Below are 8,375 nucleotides of genomic sequence, written 5' to 3'. Positions count from 1 at the left end.
GAAAAAGAGAGACCAAAACAAAACAAACAAAAGCCTTTTTAAAAAAGTGGAAAAAAAAAAAAAAAAAGAAAATGAAGACTAGATAATTTTTTTAGAAGGGCATGTGTCCATGCACATGTGTTTGTACAAACAGCTTCAGATCCTAAACTGTGTGGTCCACAGATCCTAGGGAGTCCCTGAGGCCCTTTCAGGGAGCCTGCAAGGTCAAAACTATTTTCATAATAATACTAAGATATTCTTTTCTTATTCACTCTCATACTCTCCTGGGTGTGTAGAGGAGTTTTTCAGAGGCAATACAATATGTGATATCACAACAAATTGAATACAGAAGTAGCTATGAGAATCCAGCCCTCTTCTGTTAAGCCAGATATTCAAGAGATGTGCAAAAATATATATATATTCAAAAAGTTACTCTTCTCATGATATTCTTTTTGTATTAGAAAATATAGTTAAATTTTAGAAGTAATATTTATGTTAGCATGTAATGGGTTTGTTATTATGTTTAAATGAATAAATGTTTTACATACTACTCAGTTTTAATTTCTAATAATTAATTTCTAATATATTAAATACAAATGTTTATAACCTACATAAATAAAAGTTTTTTGAAATCCTTAAGAATTTTGGGTATTTGGGTTCTTAAGACCAAAATATTTGAGCACCATTGATATATAACATATAAGGTATATATCATTCATATGGATGTATACACATAACACATGTATATATTTGTGTACATACAATGCATACACACATATCTATTTACAATTTTTTAAAAAGTTCTTTCAAACATGAAATAAAAACAGAATATCATAATAGAGAAACAACCAGAGATAAACACGTATATTTCTTGTATATTCAAGATAAAGTAACTAAAAAAATTTCTTTTTAAAAAGTTAGAGCTGAAAACCATGATTAAGCTTCTCATAATAAATAGAAAAGATGAAGTGATGGAATAAATAAGGGGTGAGATAAGAAAATTAGAGAATAAGTCCAGAGGTTCCAAGTATCCAGTAATGAAATTTTCAGAAAGAAAATGCAGAGCAAAAATTCAAAGAAACTATACATAAGATTCAAATAACCAAAGGACACAAGTAGCCAGATCAAGTGCCAGACAAAATAAATGAAAAAATGTCACCCATATGCATCATCATTCAGGCTCACACATTGAGAATAAAAAGATCCTAAATCTTTTAGAAGGAAAAAATGTGAAAGATCAGAAATAAAAGTGGCAATATTTGAAACTAGAACAAAATGGAGAAATAGCATAACCTTTGGATTGAATATGATTTCATGCTGGAAGTGTGTATTCAAACTGTCAGTCAACTGTTTAGATAAAATAATGACATTTCTACACAGGCAATATTACGAAAATTTCACCTTGTGTACCTATTTCTAAGTAATATTCTGGAGGAACAGGTAGTAAACCCAGAAACATGAAGGTAAAATGAATTTAGAAAATCAAGGAAGCACCCCAGGACCGGCATACACTTCCAGGGTCTGCAGCAGGCTGGGCAGAAACCTGGCCAGAGAAACCAGGAAGTGGAGCTCCAGGAAAGTGCCTCAAGGAAAAGTAATTCAACCTGTGAACTTTCTTTAACCAGGTGCAAAATTGTAGTGAGAAGGTATTTGCAGGTTAGGAAGAATATTGCCTTCTACAGAAAATTAATCACATTTAGAAATGAGAAAATAATTAGCCAAAGCAGGAAAGGTTGAAATGAAAGAGAAAGCAATCATAATACAGCACTCTCAACTTATGTGGACTGTAATTTAACAAAAAAGGAGTATGCCCTTTCAAGTCAGTTTCAGCCAAAGTCTTGTAAACTTCCTGGACAACAGAAATGCAGACAAGGTCTACAGTCAGAAATAAGAGCGGCTAACGTGAATGCCTGGAGACCTAGATTCAAACATGCACCTATCTGTGTGTATGAATTTCAGAATATTTTAAGTGAAAGTAGCAAGGTATAATTTCATATTTATGAAATTAAAATAAAATTTTACATACTCTTTTATAGTATAATGATGATACTTCATACTTTTAATCAGACAATCTGAAGCACTTTATAAACATTAGCAAATTAAGTCTCACAATACCCCATGCAGTAGTTAAGAATAATCATTCATTATATACTCAATAGTTAAAATGAGACATCAAGAGATTAAGTGATTTATTTCAAGATCATACATTCCCTGAGTTCTAGAGAGAATGTTCAGCTACAATTTTCCCTCTTTTGCTATAGCTCTCAATATTCTCTTGCCATTTGTATCATTATAGAGAAGATGCTGTGCTCTCTATTTCATGTAATTATCAAGGTGCAAGGTCACCTGCTCATCTTACTGCTTTATTTGTGAAGTTTCCGTACCTCCCCATTGGTAGGATACAAGATAAACACACTTCTTACCAATTTCTCCTCTAGAGTAGTTTTTCAGTGTATTTCTTAATATAAGTTTTTCCCACATAAGCATATCACCAGGATAGAAATCTACATTTAACAATTTCTGCTTTGAAAAATCCATTCAACATTTATTAACCAAATATTTATTAAGTGATTTTCTATGCCAAGCCCAGCCGACTGGATTCTTACCATCACAGGTCTTAGTGTCTACTAGGAAAGAAAATATTTTTCAAAGCAATTATAGTCAAGTCGGCCAAGAGCTACGAAGAGGTAGTATAATACCAAACAACTATGAAAACCGTACCTAGATTAGAAGTTACTGCATAATAGTCTTCCTAAAGCAAATGACTTCAAAGTTGAGGTCTGAAAGATGAATAAAAATTAGCCAAGTCAAAGCAGACAAGAGAGCTCCAGTTAGAAGGGAATACTCACGTAGCAGCCCAGAGATGAAAGAGCCTGCTGTGTTCAAGAAGTTGAAAGATACTCAGAGCAACTGGAAACAGAATGAATATGAGAAGAAGTGGATGGAAACAAGGCTGTAGAAATGGAGATAACAGCATGTTAAGACATGTTAAGGAATTTAGATTTTTCTAAAAGCAATGGGCACCTCTGAATGATTTTAGGCAAGAGGTCATGTTTGTGTTATGAAGCACCATTCTGGCTGCTGCATGGGCACAATGGGTTAGAAATGTGCATACTGGTGGCAATTAAGTGCCCCTACTGTGCTCCGGGCTAGAAATAATGGTAGTCTTTACTTCTGTGAAAGAGAGTAAAATGACAGTGGAGAAAAAGAAAATATATTCAAGAGATATAAAGAAATTGAATCAAGAGTGATTGATTAAATATGAGGATGAAAGAGAAAAGAGAGGCTCAGAAAATTTTCAATTATTCCCAACAGAATAAAAGACTACAGAAGAAAAAAGAAGCTTCCATCTTTGTCTGTGAAACAAAGTTAGTTCTGTGAAGTTCAGAAAACAGGAAGAAATTGAAATGCTACACAAAACACTAAAGATGAAAGAGGGGTATTGGAGTTAAATATTTAAGGATTTGACATTATTTGGGGGAAGAATAGAATGGGAATGAATGACTTTGGACTTAAGCATACATGTTAAAATGCAAGGAGAAGCATTAAAATAGTTGAAACATAGTGATTAACTTTCAAACCACAACTGACAAATATGTAATCAAAACTGTTAATTTTTCTTACACTGTAATCAATGAATAGAGACTATACAATTCTTTTCAAGTCTACTTAGAACATTCATAAAAATTGGCCATCTGCTATGTAAACTCAACAGGATACTCACAGCGAATTCAAAGAGAGAGCAGGGTAAGCTCAATGTTGAAGAAAGAGACCATAACATTTCAGATAAAAAAATTCAAAAAGTAAAAAACAGCCAAATAAAAACCAATAAAATAATTATTAAAACTAAAAGATGTTTCTTTGAATATTTGTAAAATATGTATTTTTTAAAATGTTAGTAAGATTGATTCAGAAAAAGGGAGAAAAGTCACATTAACAATAATTGTGTACATACCTCTATACTTTGCTTTGCTTTAAGAAAGATGAGGTCCCTTGGAATTCTTTTGTGATGTGGCTTTGAAGTTGTTTCGCATAGTTTTGGCTGGCCTCAGACAAGGTGAAGGAGAGTGTCTCTCTAGTGTTTATCTTCTTGTCGTAGGAAGCACAATGTTGGCTCACCTTACCTTTCAATCCACAACCCATCCTTCAACAGATATAGGAAATAATTAGGTTTATATGATAGAAGTACAAATGAACTATACTGCCACTGTCTGGGTACCCAGGAATAAATGAATGTCTTTTTTAAAAAAAACAAAAACAAAACCTGACACAACAGGTTAAGAAATCTGAGCAGTATCCCAGATTATAAAAGCGTGCCAGAACATACCAGAGTGTTCTGATTACATTACCCTTTCTTGAACAAACCTCAATTCCTTCTCTTCTCATAAAACACTGCACGGAGGAAAGAGTATCACTGTTCAGACACCTACATGAACTGCTTTAGTTTCTCTCACCTTTTCCAAAGTTACAGGCAAAAAACCATAGTACCTTTACAGTACCCCTTTAAGTTTTTTTTGTTGTTATCTTCCCAACTTTCTATTTTTCTACTTCTAAGAATTTGTAACACAGATGCTGAGAAAGAAGGATAAAACTCAACTGGCATATGTGAGGTGATATTAGGGCAGAGGTCAGCAACATTTTCTGGAAAGAAACTTGTTTATAAATACCTTAGTCTTTGCATGACACATAGCCTTTATTGTAATTACTCAACTCTGCCGTTGTAGTGCAAAAGCAGCTTTGGACAATATGTAAACAAATTGGTGTGGCTGTGTTCCAATAAAATTTTATTTACGAAAACAGGTGGTGGGACAGATTTGGCCCAGAGGCCCTAGTTTGCCCGCTCCTGTATTAGAGGCATCTCAAAAGTCCTCCAGTTTTTAGAAAACAAAAATACCTTTTTCTTCTGAATTTCTGAGATCAACATTTTCTTTATCAAAGACAAAAGTTTTTATTTCAAAATTGTGGATAATATTTGAATTACTAACACTCACAGTAAGGTATGTGTGACTAATAGCCAAATTTTTCCTGAAACAAGGCTTCTGTACTCAAGAGGACTATACCCCTGAGTTAGGGGAAGGAACTCCTAAACCGTGCAACACCACTCAGATAGGGGAGGTTCAAGAGCCCTGAAGTTCAAGTAGTGCATACTTAGGTCAAAACTCATGTAAGTGATGCATAATGGACAAAGGATCTTATCAAAATAAAATCTAATGGCCAAGAATTCATAATTGCAGCCTCCTATCTTTTCAGCTTACTCCCATGAGTATCCACTTCTTATGAATCTTTTTTTGCTTGTTTGTTTCAATCTTGGGTTTATTCAACACAATTCTTCCACTCTACACAACAAAGTACAAACACAATGTCATCTAAAATGCTACAAAAGTATAAAACTCAAAGAGAAATTTTATAGTACTGACTGTCCAATAAAAGCAAAAAAAAAAAAAAAAAAAAAAAAAAAGCAATGTACATGTTGCCAAGATAACCTGAAAGACCACCATGAAGGGCAGGCACAACCATGGCTGCGTGATGATCCCGCAGAGCTGGCTCTCACTCGCCAATTTCAGAGTAGGATGGTAGGGTGGGGTGTGTGCATGGGTGCACGGACAGACAGAACCATGCACAGAAACTACCGTGGGTGAGAGAATCTTTGGGCGGGGGGGGGTGTGACCCTTGAAGTCGGAAGAGGCCTCGAGAAGCCGGGTCTAACAGAGTTGGCAACTGCACTAAAGCTGGGGACGGCTCCCTTTCCAAAACGACACTGCCCAGCAACAGCAAGGGCACGGCCTGGCCACCATCTCAGGTCACCAGGGAAGAGAAAAGTGTGCTCCCAGGCAGGAAGGGTCACACCACCCCCAGAGCCTCACTTGTCCCAGGTGGCCCTGCCACTGAACTGACTCTTAGAAACTGGAAACGGGTGAGCTTTCTAGCCAGAAAACCGGAGGGAATCTTGACAGGCACACAACACCCAAACCAATAGCACTTCTGCACCCAGAGCCCGGCCGGCAGAGGGGTGCTGACTGCTGCCTGCAAATTCTGCCTGAGTGAAGGGTTTGCTTTCCTACTGATCTTCCTTTGGCTAGAAAAGTGACAAAACTGAGCTGGGTGGGGTATAAGTTACGGGGGCAAGAGCTTCAGTGGCCTGTTTATCGGGAGGAGTTGGAGCTGGAGCTGCTCCTGTGGCGGCTGCGGCCCGGGGAGCGTGATTTCCGGCGCACGGGAGACCTGCGCCTCGGGGAGCGGGACCTTCTCCTCATCCACGGGGGAGACCTGCGCCACATGGGCGGTGGTGGCAACATTCTCCTGGGAGGGCTGAATCTCCTGGGGGGTGGCCTAGGCCAGGGGGCCAGCACGGCAGTGGCAGTGATCTCCTGGCCATCGATTTGTCCTCCATCCATGTGCTTCAGCGCCTTGTCAGCTTCATCTGGATTCTCAAACTCTACGTATGCATAGCCTTTGCACACTTGGGGTGCATCCTTTCCACAGGCATGTCAATCATTTTAATTTTCCCATAGGTGGAAAATATCTCCGTGATGTGAACCTTTGTCACATTCCTGGTGAGTCTCCCAATATGCACTTTGGTGGGCTTAGGAGCTGGGCTCCGCCTTTTCCTCTCCTTTTCATCTCTTTCAGGTGGTTTGGTTTTGGAGCAGGAGCGCCTCCTGTTGTGTCTGCGCCGAGAAGGACTTGGAGAGCCGGAAGAGCTGCTGGAGCTGGAGCTGCGGGAGGTGCTGGAGCTTCCTGAGCGGCTGGAGGCTGAGGAAGAGCTGGAGCCACTGCTTGAGCCAGTGCTGGTGCTGGAGCCTGAGCTGGAAGTGGAGCTGGACGGAGATGTGGTACTGCTGCTACCGCTGGAAGCGCTGCGCCTCTTCCGGGTTTTGTCCCGGCCGCCATCCTTCTCACTCGACTCCTTGGTGGCTCCTTTATCTTTTGAGCGATCCTTGGACTTCTCATCTGAGCGGTCTTTGCGTTTGGTAGGTGAAGGAGCCCTAGTGCTGGACTTTTTATTATTTTCTTTGACTCCTAGCAAGCTCTTCTTCTTCACTCCTGATAAATCCATTCTCCCCTTCTGAGGTGTTCAAAGCAGCAATGGCGGCCTCACTTATCTGAACTCTCACTTCTAACTTGATTCTGAGAAACGATCCCTAATCGATTGCAATTTACGCCAAAGAGCAGCATCTTTCTGCCGCCACCACCTCCTCCTGCTTTCCTCAGCCGCGGAGGCGGAGGGCGGCGCCGCTCTGACATTCTCTTATGAATCTTAATGCCTCACTGAGATGTTCAACCGGTGGAACATAAGTTTTCACTGCATATTACCCTGTCTTGTCCTTACTTCCGTGCTATCTGTTTAAATAACTTGGTCTAACATAATCATCATTATTTTGCGTATAACTTTCTCTCCCTTGCCTCCTTCTCCTTACATGTGTGCAGCTGGCTAATCTGCTATCCGAGTTAAATCTAACTCCTAACCCATTCTGTGTCTTTGTCTAAGCTCCCAATTCTAACAAATCTCACTTTAAATTTTCAACTGCAAACTGAATGGGTTCCCCATCCTGCCCGGGTAGTCTCCATATTCTTCAGTCAGCTTTTTCTCCTTTCTCTGAGATCCGCTTTTCTTTGTACTCATACCTCTGACACCCTGTATTAGTTTTTCTATGATTAAGTAACAAATTACCACAACCCTAGAGACTTAAAACAACACACATTTATTATCTCACAGTTTTTGTAGTCAAAAATCCAGGTATGGCCTGGCTGAGTTCTCTGGTCAGGATCTTACCGAACTGATATTAGGGTGTTGGCCAGGGCTGCGGTTCTCATGTGAAACTGAGGGCATCTTTCAAGGTCACTGGTGTTGGCAGAATTAATTTCCTTGCAGATGTAGGATGGAGGTTCACATTTTAGTTCTGTCTGTTGACCAGGGACCACTTTTAGCTTCTAGAGGCCATACACAGCGTCTTACCATGTGGCCAACATAGGCAGCTCATGACATGAATGCTTATTTTCTTAGAGATCAGTCAGCATACATCACTCTAATTTTCTCTTCTGTGACAAAATGGGGAGCAAAAAAAATTCTGCTTGTGAAGAGCTAACTACATTAGGTCAGGGTCCACTCTGGACAACCTCCTTTTTGCCCTGTAACAAGAGAAAGACAGGAGCAGTATCATATTACTGGTTCCACCCATGCTCAAAGAAGAGAGTATACAAGGGTAAGCCTCATTGGGGATCATCTGAGAATTCTATCTACCGCATACCTCTTCCTCACTCTCAGCTGACGATTTTACTTCTTAATTTTTTAATTAAAAAAAAATAAATAAAGCACTATGAAGGAAACTTCATTGTTTTACTGGTGAGTCTACCAACATACCTTCATTTAACTCCTGCTATACTTTGCCTTCAGA

At 39.2% G+C, this 8,375-nt stretch overlaps 1 pseudogene; it reads right to left on the bottom strand.

Annotated features, from left to right (window-relative positions):
- Positions 1 to 6,122: 6,122 nt before the first annotated feature.
- Positions 6,123 to 7,188, bottom strand: LOC104672056 (annotated as a pseudogene).
- Between the last annotated feature and the right edge of the window lie 1,187 nt (positions 7,189 to 8,375).

The sequence above is a fragment of the Rhinopithecus roxellana genome, chromosome 10 (genome assembly GCF_007565055.1).
Source record: "Rhinopithecus roxellana isolate Shanxi Qingling chromosome 10, ASM756505v1, whole genome shotgun sequence".
In the NCBI taxonomy this organism is placed as follows: Eukaryota; Metazoa; Chordata; class Mammalia; order Primates; family Cercopithecidae; genus Rhinopithecus; species Rhinopithecus roxellana.
Note: the sequence above shows the minus strand (reverse complement) of the source record. Positions and strands in the feature narration are given on the sequence as shown.